Below are 14,427 nucleotides of genomic sequence, written 5' to 3'. Positions count from 1 at the left end.
CCATCCACAGACTGGGGAAACCCCACCCCTGCCATGGACACAGGGAACCTCCTCCATGGACCTGCCCAATGGAAGCACCCCACCCCCCTCACTAGCACTGTGCGCTGGAACTACCCCCTGGCGAAGGCACTGAATTGCCAATGTGGAGGATGATACAGATGGAAGCACACTCATGATATGTTAATGTATGGTAATTGGTGGCTACCCCATTTCATCATTGGCATTGGGCGGGGTCAGTCGGAAGCGGAAACCCCACCAGCGTAGAAGCCATTTAAGGAATCCCGTTGGATTCTCCATCACCATCATATTTCCCACCCGCGCAAATGGGCAGAAAATCAAGACCAATGAGTGTAAAACTGGCAGAACCATCCAAAGTTAGTGATTTAAATCGCTTTGTCAGATGGTTCCCATCACAGTGCAGTTGTCCAGGTGAAGTTAGCTCTTCTGGGCAATTGCTGGGTAGTTCCCTTACCTGGGAACGACCAAGAGGGATTCCCTTGCACATCTTCGGGGTACCCCCAAATCCGATGATGGGGGATTAGGAAGATAAGAACCTACATCAACAATAATGAAGGAAATTAGTTTTACCTCCTGATCTGGTTGAAATTTGAATTGGAAGGAAAATAAAGGGGTTCAGAAGCAATTTAAACCTGGAGGTGCAGGTATTAAAGCAAGACTTCTGAATTGAAAAGTGTTATGGGCCAGGGTTTAGAGAATCCCAAAGTGTATCATGGAGTTCACCTGACCCACAACTTTTAATATATTGTGGTATGGGGAGCACACGGCTCACTCTGCAGGTGTGGTACAGCAGAAATGGAAAAGTATATTTTAAAGCAAAGCAATGTTTATTCTATGAACTCAAGTTAACCATTTTAAAACATACAGTGAACATCTTAGCAACCATTAATTCAAATACATCCCCCAAAGAATACAACACTAAGTAATGCTTATTAACTTCCCAAACAACATCCAGACAAAATAAACACCTTTTAACAGAAGCACATTAGTTTTACATTCACTACTGAGAACATTTATAATCCTGATTTCACCAAATGATCAAGAGATAGTCTTTTGATGGCAGAGAGAACAGCAATACACCTGCTTGGTCTGGCTTCAGCTCCAACACTGAAAACGAAACTAAAACACACCCTGCAGCCTGCTCAAAAATGAAAGTAAAAAGCTGACAGACAACCCAGCTCCACCCACACTCTGACATCACTGCAGTAGTAAACACCCATTTCTTAAAGGTACTCTCACTACAGATATTTATATACACATCCATTTATAAACACCCATTTCTTAAAGGTACTCTCACATGACAAAAGTGAATTTCAGCTACCAATGAGAGCAACTATCACATTTACACCTTGAGTGCAGCAAATTATTTTGGCTCCATTGGCTGACACCTTTATCAAGGTGACAGTTGCCAAGGAATCCGCAAATGGGCAGGTTCCTCATGTTCCTTTAAATGGTATAAATTAAGGAAGCAAAAATTATCCATCAACCTGAAACATCGGAGAACAATATATTTTTAAATTAGGCAGAATTTCAGAGAGGAGTTTAGGAAGATGGTTTGCAGTAGAGAAAGGAACACAAGGGTTACATTTCCATTTCAGGATGATCCAGAAAGACTGATCGGTTTTGGCTATTGAGAACAGGGCCCATTCTTTGGTTTAGCCAGTTCTAATGGTGAATGGCAAACCAATTGCCCACATTTTCCTTCAAGTTCACATCTTTCAAACCCATGACCTCTACTAACAAGAAGCACACAGGCAACAGATGCATGGGATCACCACTAGTGGCAGGTCCCCCCCCCCCCTCCAAGCCATTCACCATCCTGACTTGGAACTATATCACTGTTCCTTCACTGTCGCTGGATCAAATTCACCACCAGCTTCTCAAGGACAATTAGGGATTGATACTAAATGCTGACCCAGCCAGATCCTGTGAAATATATTTTTTTTAAGTCTGTATCACTCTACAAATTATTTTTGCACTCTCTCCAGTACCTCTATAGCCTGCTTATAATGTGGAGACCAGAACCGGCCACAGTTGTTTTGTGGCCCAATCAAAGTTCCATGCAGATTTAATATTACTACTTAGTGCAATCCCAAAATACAAATCTGCGGTTTGTTTGCTTTTTGAGGGCCTTATAAACCCGGCACTCAACTTTAACTGAGCTGTCTATGTGTAGCCCCAGATCCCCTTCTTCATTTGGTTTATTTAGAACCTAAGGCAGAATTTTCAAAACTTAGTTCCTTCCGAAATGGTGGGACCACCAGTGAGAAAAGAAGCGTTAGATAACTGCAGCTGGTTTTGCCGTGGCACAGTAACTGAACCACCACATTAGCATCCAACTCCCAGCTTTCTTTATCAATCAGAGAGGGCAGCTAGAGCACATCTTGGATCTGTCGAAGGAAGGATTTCTAGTTAAACGGGCCCTGCTGCGAGTTATGATGGGTCACCTGCACATGGGCTGAATCTTACTGGGCACCAAAACAATGACCCATGTGGCTAAAAAGCTGAGGGGAGCCTGCATCGAGGACTGACCTATGGCAATTTAACACTGGGAACAGCATTCATTACTTTACGGTGAGACATCTACGGCACGGTGGCACAGTGGTTAGCACCGCTGCCTCACAGCACTGGGGATCCGGGTTAGATTCCAGCCTTGCATGACTGTGTGGGGTTTGCACATTCTCCCCGTGTCTGCGTGTTTTTCCTCTGGAAGCTCCAGTTCCCTCCCACAGTCCAAAGGCGTGCAGGTAAGGTGGATTGGATATGTTCAATGTGCAGTGTTACGGGGATAGGGTGGGGGCGTGGCCCTAGGTAGGGTGCTCTTTTGGAGGGTCGGTGGAGACCCAATGGGCTGAATTACCTCCCTTTGCATTGTCGGGGTTCTACGGAAACCTCGGGAGATTTAAAGAACTGACGGCCAATCGGATGGCTGGTGGCTTTGCAGTTCCAGCAGTGGCCATGCTTACTGCTGGGAGGACAGGGAATATCACCATGCTCAAGACCTCAGGACAGTCTGGGTTCCAGAGCCTTGTTCAGCAGATGGGGGGGCCAAGTTCAAGAGACCAGAGGGAAGGATTAAAGGTGGGGTGATCAGGTAGGTTGGTGCCTCTGATGTGGCCTGGGTGCACACAAATGTACCCCCTCCAACCTTGCTCGATATTAGTTCACACAGTTAAAGCTTCCCAAATGGCATAGGACTCCCACCTGGAATGAGGCCCTTAAATGCCTATTAAATGTGAATCACCCTCAACCAATGTTGTCCTTCCCTGTTATCCTCACAAGCCATTACTAATACACTGACTCTGCTTTCTCTGCTTGCAGGAGAAGAGATTACTTAGTCTCAGGGCTAGGTAGAGAGGGAAGAAGGGGTTGGCCCTCCAGACACCTGATGGCCATTGGCAAGGCACACCCACCTTGCCCACTTGTGAAGGAAGTTTTGTTCCAGTAGGCTGGCGTTGTCAGCATCAAAGCTGCTCTGAAAACCTGAGCTTCAAAATCACTGGGTCAAAGCCCAGGAACTCAGGGCAGCACAGTGGCGCAACTGGTTAGCACGGTTGCCTTACGGCACCGAGGTCCCAGGTTCGATCTCGGCTCTGGGTCACTGTCCTTATAGAGTTTGCACATTCTCCCCGTGTCTGCGTGGGTTTCGCCCTCACAACCCAAAAGATGTACAGGGTAGGTGGATTGGCCACGCTAAATTGCCCCTTAATTGGAAAAAACAAATTGGATACTCTAAATGTATTGTTTTTAGAAGTCCAGGAATTCGCTTCCTAACTGCACTGTAGGTTAAAAGGGCCCTGTTGTGATCTCCTACACCACATGGACTGCAGCAATTGAAGAAGGTGGCTCATCACCGCCTTCTCAAGGGCAATTATTGTTGGTTAAAATGCTGGTCCAGCATTATGAAAAAATAATTCTTTAAAAAATGATCCCAAATCACTATTCCAAAAAACAGCCTTACTTCTGTTGTGGGCAAAGTCTTGGAAAGGTTCATAAGAGATAGGATGTATAATCATCTGGAAAGGAATAATTTGATTAGAGATAGTCAACACGGTTTTGTGAAGGGTAGGTCGTGCATCACAAACCTTATTGAGTTCTTCGAGAAGGTGACCAAACAGGTGGATGAGGGTAAACAGTTGATGTGGTGTATATGGATTTTAGTAAAGCGTTTGATAAGGTTCCCCATGGTAGGCTATTGCAGAAAATACAGAGGCATGGGATTCAGGGTGATTTAGCAGTTTGGATCAGAAATTGGCTAGCTGGAAGAAGACAAAGGGTGGTTGTTGATGGGAAATGTTCAGACTGGAGTCCAGTTACTAGTGGTGTACCACAAGGATCTGTTTTGGGGCCACTGTTGTTTGTCATTATTATAAATGACCTGGAGGAGGGCGTACAAGGATGGGTGAGTAAATTTGCAGATGACACTAAAGTCGGTGGAGTTGTGGACAGTGCGGAAGGATGTTTCAAGTTACAGAGGGACATAGATAAGTTGCAGAGCTGGGCTGAGAGGTGGCAAATGGAGTTTAATGCAGAAAAGTGTGAGGTGATTCATTTTGGAAGGAATAACAGGAAGACAGAGTACTGGGCTAATGGTTAGATTCTTGGTAGTGTGGATGAGCAGAGAGATCTCGGTGTCCATGTACATAGATCCCTGAAGGTTTCCACCCAGGTTGAGAGGGTTGTTAAGAAGGCGTACAGTGTGTTAGCTTTTATTGGTAGAGGGATTGAGTTTCGGAGCCATGAGGTCATGTTGCAGCTGTACAAAACTCTGGTGTGGCCGCATTTGGAGTATTGCGTGCAATTCTGGTCGAGCACTTTTCCAGGAGACACATCCGGAGTGAGACTCGTACAGAGTGGGAGATTTAAACTTGGTAATTTGGTGCAGTGAGGTAATTCGGTGCAGAGTGTGAGGAGGTACTTTTTAACCCTGGTAAGTGACTGGTAAGTAGTCTCTCTTTTTCTTTTCATTGTCTAATTTATTTATTTTTATTTTGAAATTCTAGTTGTTTAAGTTTACCAAGGGTTTAAGACATGGCAGGAGATCCCAGACCCGTGTCATGCTCCTCGTGTGCGATGTGGGAGCTCAGGGACACGTCCACTGTCCCTGGCTCCTTCACGTGCAAGAAGTGTGTTCAGTTGCAGCTCTTGTTAGACCGCTTGATGGCTCTGGAGCTGCGGATGGACTCACTTTGGAGCATCCGCGATGCTGAGGAGGTCGTGGATAGCACGTTTAGCGAGTTGGTCACACCGCAGGTGAAGGTTACTGAGGGAGATAGAAAATGGGTGACCAAAAGAAAGAGCAAGAGTAGGAAGGCAGTGCAGGTGTCCCCTGCGGTCATCTCCCTGCAAAACAGATATACCGCTTTGGATACTGTTGAGGGAGATGGCTCACCAGGGGAAGGCAGCAGCAGCCAGGTTCATGGCACCGTGGCTGGCTCTGCTGCACAGCAGGGCAGGAAGAAAAATGGCAGGGCTATAGTGATAGGGGACTCGATCGTAAGGGGAATAGACAGGCGGTTCTGTGGACGCAATCGAGACTCCAGGATGGTATGTTGCCTCCCTGGTGCAAGGGTCAAGGATGTCTCGGAGCGGCTGCAGGACATTCTGGGGGGGGAGGGTGAACAGCCAGCTGTCGTGGTGCACATAGGCACCAACAATATAGGTAAAAAACGGGATGAGGTCCTACAAGCGGAATTCAGGGAGTTAGGAGTTAAACTAAAAAGTAGGACCTCAAAGGTAGTAATCTCAGGATTGCTACCAGTGCCACGAGCTAGTCAGAGTAGGAATGTCAGGATAGATAGGATGAATGCGTGGCTCGAGAGATGGTGCAAGAGGGAGGGATTCAAATTCCTGGGGCATTGGGACCGGTTCTGGGGGAGGTGGGACCAGTACAAACCGGACGGTCTGCACTTGGGCAGGACTGGAACCGATGTCCTAGGGGGGGTGTTTTCTAGAGCTGTTGGGGAGGGTTTAAACTAATGTGGCAGGGGGATGGGAACAGATGCAGGAAGTTGGAAGGTAGTAAAACAGGGACAGAAACAAAAGGAAGTAAGGGGAAAAATGCAAGGCAGAGAAGACATAGTCAGAAATCCATAAGGGCGACAGTACAAGGTACAGTGACTGAGGGGAGCACAGTGAATAGGCCCAGTAATAACAAAAGGAATAAAACTGGAGATGTTAAGATTCAAAACAGAGGTAAAAAAACCAACATAAGTGTACTTTACCTGAATGCTCGTAGTATTCGGAATAAAGTAAATGAGTTGGTGGCACAAATCATCGTAAATGACTATGATTTAGTGGCCATTACTGAAACATGGTTAAAGGATGGTCACGACTGGGAGTTAAATATCCGAGGGTATCAAACTATTCGGAAGGACAGAGTGGATGGTAAGGGAGGTGGTGTTGCTCTGTTATTTAAGGATGACATCCGGGCAATAGTAAGGGATGACATCGGTGCTATGGAGGATAAGGTTGAATCCATTTGGGTGGAAATCAGGAATAGTAAGGCAAAAAAGTCACTGATAGGAGTAGTCTATCGGCCACCAAATAGTAACGAGATGGTGGGAGATTAGAGGACTGGGAAATCTTTAGGGGGCAATAAACAAAGAAATAACTGATGCATGTAGAAATGGTACAGCAGTTATCATGGGGGACTTTAATCTACATGTCGATTGGTTTAACCAGGTCGGTCAAGGCACCCGTGAGGAGGAGTTTATAGAATGTATCCGCGATAGTTTCCTAAAACAGTATGTAATGGAACCTACGAGGGAACAAGCGGTCCTAGATCTTGTCCTGTGTAATGAGACAGGATTGATTCATGATCTCATAGTTAGGGATCCTCTCGGAAGGAGCGATCACAATATGGTGGAATTTAAAATACAGATGGAGGGTGAGAAAGTAAAATCAAATACTAGTGTTTTGTGTTTAAACAAAGGAGATTACAAGGGGATGAGAGAAGAACTAGCTAAGGTAGACTGGGAGCAAAGACTTTATGGTGGAACAGTTGAGGAACAGTGGAGAACCTTCCAAGCGATTTTTCACAGTGCTCAGCAAAGGTTTATACCAACAAAAAGGAAGGACGGAAGAAAGAGGGAAAATCGACCGTGGATATCTAAGGAAATAAGGGAGAGTATCAAATTGAAGGAAAAAGCATATAAAGTGGCAAAGATTGCTGGGAGATTAGAGGACTGGGAAATCTTTAGGGGGCAACAGAAAGCTACTAAAAAGCTATAAAGAAGAGTAAGATAGAGTATGAGAGTAAACTTGCTCAGAATATAAAAACAGACAGTAAAAGTTTTTACAAATATATAAGACAAAAAAGAGTGGCTAAGGTAAATATTGGTCCTTTAGAGGATGAGAAGGGAGTTTTAATAATGGGAAATGAGGAAATGGCTGAGGAACTGAACAGGTTTTTTGGGTCGGTCTTCACAGTGGAAGACACAAATAACATGCCAGCGACTGATAGAAATGAGGCTATGACAGGTGAGGACCTTGAGAGGATTGTTATCACTAAGGAGGGAGTGATGGGCAAGCTAATGGGGCTAAAGGTAGACAAGTCTCCTGGCCCTGATGGAATGCATCCCAGAGTGCTAAAAGAGATGGCTAGGGAAATTGCAGATGCACTAGTGATAATTTACCGAAATTCACTAGACTCTGGGGTGGTCCCGGTGGATTGGAAATTAGCAAACGTGACGCCACTGTTTAAAAAAGGAGGTAGGCAGAAAGCAGGAAATTATAGGCCAGTGAGTTTAACTTCGGTAATAGGGAAGATGCTGGAATCTATCATCAAGGAAGAAATTGTGAGGCATCTGGATAGAAATTGTCCCATTGGGCAGACGCAGCATGGGTTCGTTAAAGGCAGGTCATGCCTAACTAATTTAGTGGAATTTTTTGAGGACATTACCAGTGCAGTAGATAACGGGGAGCCGATGGATGTGGTATATCTGGATTTCCAGAAAGCCTTTGACAAGGTGCCACACAAAAGGTTGCTGCATAAAATAAAGATGCGTGGCATTAAGGGTAAAGTAGTAGCATGGATAGAGGATTGGTTAATTAATAGAAAGCAAAGAGTTGGGATAAATGGGTGTTTCTCTGGTTGGCAATCAGTAGCTAGTGGTTTCCCTCAGGGATCTGTGTTGGGCCCACAATTGTTCACAATTTACATTGATGATTTGGAGTTGGGGACCAAGGGCAATGTGTCCAAGTTTGCAGATGACACTAAGATGAGTGATAAAGCGAAAAGTGCAGAGGATACTGGAAGTCTGCAGAGGGATTTGGATAGGTTAAGTGAATGGGCTCGGGTCTGGCAGATGGAATACAATGTTGACAAATGTGAGGTTATCCATTTTGGTAGGAATAACAGCAAACGGGATTATTATTTAAACGATAAAATATTAAAGCATGCCGCTGTTCAGAGAGACTTGGGTGTGCTAGTGCATGAGTCACAGAAGGTTGGTTTACAAGTGCAACAGGTGATTAAGAAGGCAAATGGAATTTTGTCCTTCATTGCTAGAGGGATGGAGTTTAAGACTAGGGAGGTTATGTTGCAATTGTATAAAGTGTTAGTGCGGCCACACCTGGAGTATTGTGTTCAGTTTTGGTCTCCTTACTTGAGAAAGGACGTACTGGCGCTGGAGGGTGTGCAGAGGAGATTCACTAGGTTAATCCCAGAGCTGAAGGGGTTGGATTATGAGGAGAGGTTGAGTAGACTGGGACTGTACTCGTTGGAATTTAGAAGGATGAGGGGGAACTTATAGAAACATTTAAAATTATGAAGGGAATAGATAGGATAGATGCGGGCAGGTTGTTTCCACTGGTGGGTGACAGCAGAACTAGGGGGCATAGCCTCAAAATAAGGGGAAGTAGATTTAGGACTGAGTTCAGGAGGAACTTCTTCACCCAAAGGGTTGTGAATCTATGGAATTCCTTGCCCAGTGAAGCAGTTGAGGCTCCTTCATTACATGTTTTTAAGGTAAAGATAGATAGTTTTTTGAAGAATAAAGGGATTAAGGGTTATGGTGTTCGGGCTGGAAAGTGGAGCTGAGTCCACAAAAGATCAGCCATGATCTAATTGAATGGTGGAGCAGGCTCGAGGGGCCAGATGGCCTACTCCTGCTCCTAGTTCTTATGTTCTTATGTTCTTATTATAGGAAGGATGTGGAAGCATTGGAAAGGGTGCAGAGGAGATTTACCAGAAAGTTGCCTGGTATGGAGGGAAGATCTTATGAGGGAAGGCTGAGGGACATGAGACTGTTTTTGTTAGAGAGAAGAAGGTTAAGAGGTGATTTCATTGAGGCATACAAGATGATCAGAGGATTAGATAGGATGGACAGTGAGAGCCTTTTTCCTTGGATGGTGATGTTTAGCACGAGGGAACATAGCTTTAAATTGAGGGGAGATAGATACAGGACAGATGTCAGAGGTATGTTCTTTACTCAGAGAGTAGTAATGGCATGAAATTCCCTGCCTGCAACAGTAGTTGACTCGCCAACACTAAGGGCATTCAAATGGTCATTGGATAGACATATGGATGATAAGGGAATAATGTAGATGGGCTTTAGAGTGGTTTCACAGGTCGGCGCAACATCAAGGGCTGAAGGGCCTGTACTGCGCTGTAATGTTCTATGTTCTATATTATTTATTGTCACAAGTAGACTTACATTAAGTTACTGTGAAAAGCCCCTAGTCGTCACGTTCCGCCGTCTGTTCATTTACACAGAGGGAGAATTCAGAATGTCCAATTCACCTAACAGCATGACTTTCAGGACTTGTGGGGGGAAACCGGAGCACCCGGGGGGAAACCCACGCAGACACAGGGAGAACATACAGACTCCGCACAGACAGTGGCCCAAGCCGGGAATCTAACCTGGGACCCTGGCGCTGTGAAGCCATAGTGCTAACCACTATGCTACCGTGCTGCCCTATTACATCCTATTGCTGTTTTGGGGACCTTAATGTGTGCAAAATGGCTGCCAGGTTTCCCTACTTTGCAATAGTACACTTCAAAAGTACCTCAATGGCTGCACGGTACTATGGGGCATCCTGAGACCATGATGGGCACTACATATACTTTCTTTCCTTATCTCTAAGTCAGAATTGAATGATGTGGAAATTAAGTAGGAGGTGTTGATTTTCCCATGATGTTTCTCCGTCTTTTGCGATGGTAGAAGTCACATATGAAGAAAGAACTGTTGAGGTCACCTTGCTATGATGTGTCAATGATTACTGTAAGCCATTAAAAGTTGAAGCCGGAGTGCACTGGGTTGGATATTGAGTAGAATGGCAGAGTCACCGGTTACGTATTTTAAATCATTATTAGCTGACACTTACATGGTGCAAATTCTACCTACTAGTTGTCGGTCTTGGCTTTGATAATACTCAGAAGTTACTTTAAGCAAATATGCAATGATTCGTTATTGAAGGACTTGTGACTGGAGTTGAACGCTTTAGAATCATCAGCGAACTGTCCCACTCCTGTCTTTATGAGAGGGAGGGTCATTTCTGATGCAGCTGAAAACGTTTGGGCCGAGGATGGTTTCCAGGAGAAACCTGCTGTGATCTCATGGGTCTACAACAAATGGGTTCTGATAAGCCACAACCATCTTTCTTTGAGGTTGGATATGACTCCAGCCATTGTTGAGTTTTAACTAAAATTTAAATCAGTCCTATTTATTTGCCATATCCCTATAGCCCTGAAAGCTTATTCCCTTCAAGTGCCCATCTAATTTCCTTTTGAAATGTTTGATTGTCTCTGCTTCCACCACCCTTGTGTGCAGGCATTCAAAAAAAGACCTTCCTCACATTTCTCTACAACTCTTGCCCAAAATCTTAAACACCATTCAATTCTTCCAACTAATCTGATCAGCTCACATTGGCAACCTCCCAACTACGTGGAGAAGCTGATTTTCTTTCAATGACAAGCTGAGTATATGAGTTAAAAGGCTATGTCATTCAAAGTGGACATTCATGCCCAGTGGGACTTGAAGCCATATCCTTTTACTTCAGAAGCAAAAAGATGCTACTTATTGAGCCAAGCTCACACACACAGCAAAAACAATGGATAATGGAAGATGTGCTTGTGATACAGATGTGAGCTGTTGTGGAAAAAAATCAACAACACTTGCTGAATTTAATTGGGAATATTTGTGCAATACCCTTTTATCATGGAAAAAAATATTCACACATGTATGCTGGGGAAAAGCAGTTCTTGAAATATTTAGCTCAATCTTCACATGCCCCCAAATGTTAAATGAAACATAAGCACAGCAGTTAATATCAGTGCTACAGATTTAATCTTGAGGAACTAAATGCTTTGACATATTTATGACAGATATTTATATTGCTGAATAACCCTGAATAGCCTAGTTAAGTAGAAAGTCTGCTCATAATGTGTCGCTGCCAAAGAACTGATAAAGACCAAATAAGGCAAGGGACAAATAGATGCAAGATAAATGAAAAAAAAACATTGGTGTTTTGATCACCCTTTCCATTGATTATACTGTTGTTTTAATAAAGGTATTTTAGGGGTTGAACCAGTGGTGGACTGGGTCTAAAAATATTGGTTGCCAGGAGACAAATGGGGCCCACCCACAACTACAATGCTATCATTTAATTTTCATAACGAATAAATAAAATTTTCCAAAAATACATATGGAAAAAAGGGTACAATTAACATTTTTGTGGAAAAAATGTGTATTTCTTAGTAATTACAGTGTACATGTACTGTACATATTACTGGCAGTAGATACCAAATGTAAATACAGAATGTTATAATTGAATTTTTTATTTATTTTTTTTAGTTTTAAGTAATTGGTTGATATTTTTAAATAGTTTACTGCACAATATTCACATTAACAGATAGTTCAAAAGCACAATAGAGCATTGCATGCAGTCCACTATATTAAGAGCAATCGTTTGTGTTCGCTAGATGATTGTGCGAATCTGCCAATAATTGCTTCTGCATCCAATTCATCTAACAATTCCTTTTCAATGGATAGCAACATGTATGATTCCAAATTCTCCTCAGACAGCAAATTTCTTAACCTTGTCTTTATGATCTTTAGCTTTGAAAATGTCCTCTCACATTGGACTTGAGTAACTGATAGTATGCAGATGACTTTATAAAGTTCATAAAGGTTATCATATGCCTTGTCATGAAGTCTGTTGGATTATAGAATTTTTAGTACACACGATGGGCAAGTGCTGCAAATTGTACAATTGTTGCAACTGGAATCCATATTCTCACCATCATTAAGCAATAGCTTTAATACATCAAAGTTTGAAGCAAAAGAAAACAATTCCAATATTACTTGATCTTTGCTGATTTGTGGAAACAGCTTAATAATACCTTCCAATGCTTCATCTTCAAGGCCCTTCTCTGCAATAGTTTTAAACTTTGCTGGGTCCAAGCAGGACAAATCTTTATACAACAGTTTGTGTTGTACAAAGCGTGATTCTAGTGACTGGACAATGCGATCCATTATTAGGTTAAACACATTTACTCGAAAATCAGCTAGAGAATCTGAGGAATTTCTTTCATCATCAATAAGCTCATCTGCCATTCTTTTCTTCTTCCTCTGCCTCTTAACTGGCAATGCTGTTTCCAACGCATCAATTTCCAATGTTTGATTTTCATCCATATTCATCTGTGGAATCCTGTCATTACATTTATTTACAAGTTCCAAAGCCTTGCTGTGAACGTTATCAAATGTTCTTGTCTGTTCCTTCAACTTTGTTGTAACTGAATCTACCAAACTCCATGCAGTAAACATATCTAAACCACTTGTCTGTAGATAACTTGATAACGGGGTTGTAGTTTCAAATATATCCAAGTAAGTAAATGCTGTCAATATGGTTTCAAACTTTAGAATACTTTGAAGTAAAACATTTGCTTCATGTTTTGTTTTCACATCAAACTTTTCTGAATCTTGTATCATTGATAAGCATGTCAATAGATTTACGAAAGTACTGGCAGCGGCATCATCAAAACGTCCAAATATAATTGTTGCTGCATTGGATTTTCCTGACCATCTGGTCTCACCAATTAGCTTTAATCGTTTCATTTTTTCTTGTCCTAGATGTTTCCCAACAACTTCTATCCATACAGCCATTCTCTTGTATGATGCTTTCACAAAAGTTGCTATATTCTGGAGCAAATTGAAAAAAGAAACTGCAGGCACACAACATTTTGTTGTTTCAGTTATCACCAAATTCAAGACATGGGCATAGCACCATATATGAACATGTTGATCAGCCACATCAGCAATTTTACTTTGTAAACCATTATACCGGCCATGGTAGCTTGCAGCGCCATCTGTGCTATCAGATAAACATTTTTGGGGGTCAATTTTAAGATGCTGTAATATTTCAATCAATAGATCAAAAAGTCCCTGTCCCGTACCATCATTACTTGGCACAACTGAAAGTAGTCGCTCACAGATAATACCTTTAAGCACATACCGAATAATAATGCTAAACAGATCAATGGATTAATTATCTTGTGTTGAATCAACCTGAATAGAATAATATTTTGCTTGTGAAACTTCATGACTAATTCTTTCTTGTATCATATTCTTCATAATTTTGATTAACATGTTTATAGTTGTTTTACTCAGGTATGTAACAAGTCCACCACGGCCTTTACTTTGAGCCTTTCCTTGTTGCTCTAATCGTTTGATTCTTTGTTTAGACTTGTTTTGCACTGCAGAAATGTGAGCTGCCATAATGGGGTCATATTTTGCCATCAACTGCACTGTAGCTAAAAAATTGCCATGATTCAGAACCTCATTATCTAGAGTGTAGGCCGATTCATTTCTGTGACCTCAAAAAGGAAGTGCTTGCTAGCCTAACATCTTTATGATGTCTATAATCCTCATGACAACACTTCTCTGCTTCAATACTTCTTATTTCCTTTTAATTAGTGATGCTGCAAAAAAAAATATCTAAGGTGCCATCATTAACCACACTGATATATTGCTGAGCATTTCTGACATGTGTTGTTGTCGATTCATGTAAAGTCAAGCTCTGGCTAATACGCCTGTAGTCACTAAAGTCACGTACAAAGGGTGATGGATTACAAGTGTTGGGAAACTCAAAGGCTAAGCAGTATGAACAATATAAGCATCTATTTTCTTTGTTATATAGAACATAGAACATAGAACAGTACAGCACAGAACAGGCCCTTCGGCCCTCAATGTTGTGCCGAGCCATGATCACCCTACTCAAACCCACGTGCCCACCCTATACCCGTAACCCAACAACCCCCCCAACCTTACTTTTATTAGGACACTACGGGCAATTTAGCATGGCCAATCCACCTAACCCGCACATCTTTGGACTGTGGGAGGAAACCGGAGCACCCGGAGGAAACCCACGCAAACAGGGGGAGGACGTGCAGACTCCACACAGACA

The sequence above is a fragment of the Scyliorhinus canicula genome, chromosome 8 (genome assembly GCF_902713615.1).
Source record: "Scyliorhinus canicula chromosome 8, sScyCan1.1, whole genome shotgun sequence".
NCBI classification, from domain to species: domain Eukaryota; kingdom Metazoa; phylum Chordata; class Chondrichthyes; order Carcharhiniformes; family Scyliorhinidae; genus Scyliorhinus; species Scyliorhinus canicula.
Note: the sequence above shows the minus strand (reverse complement) of the source record.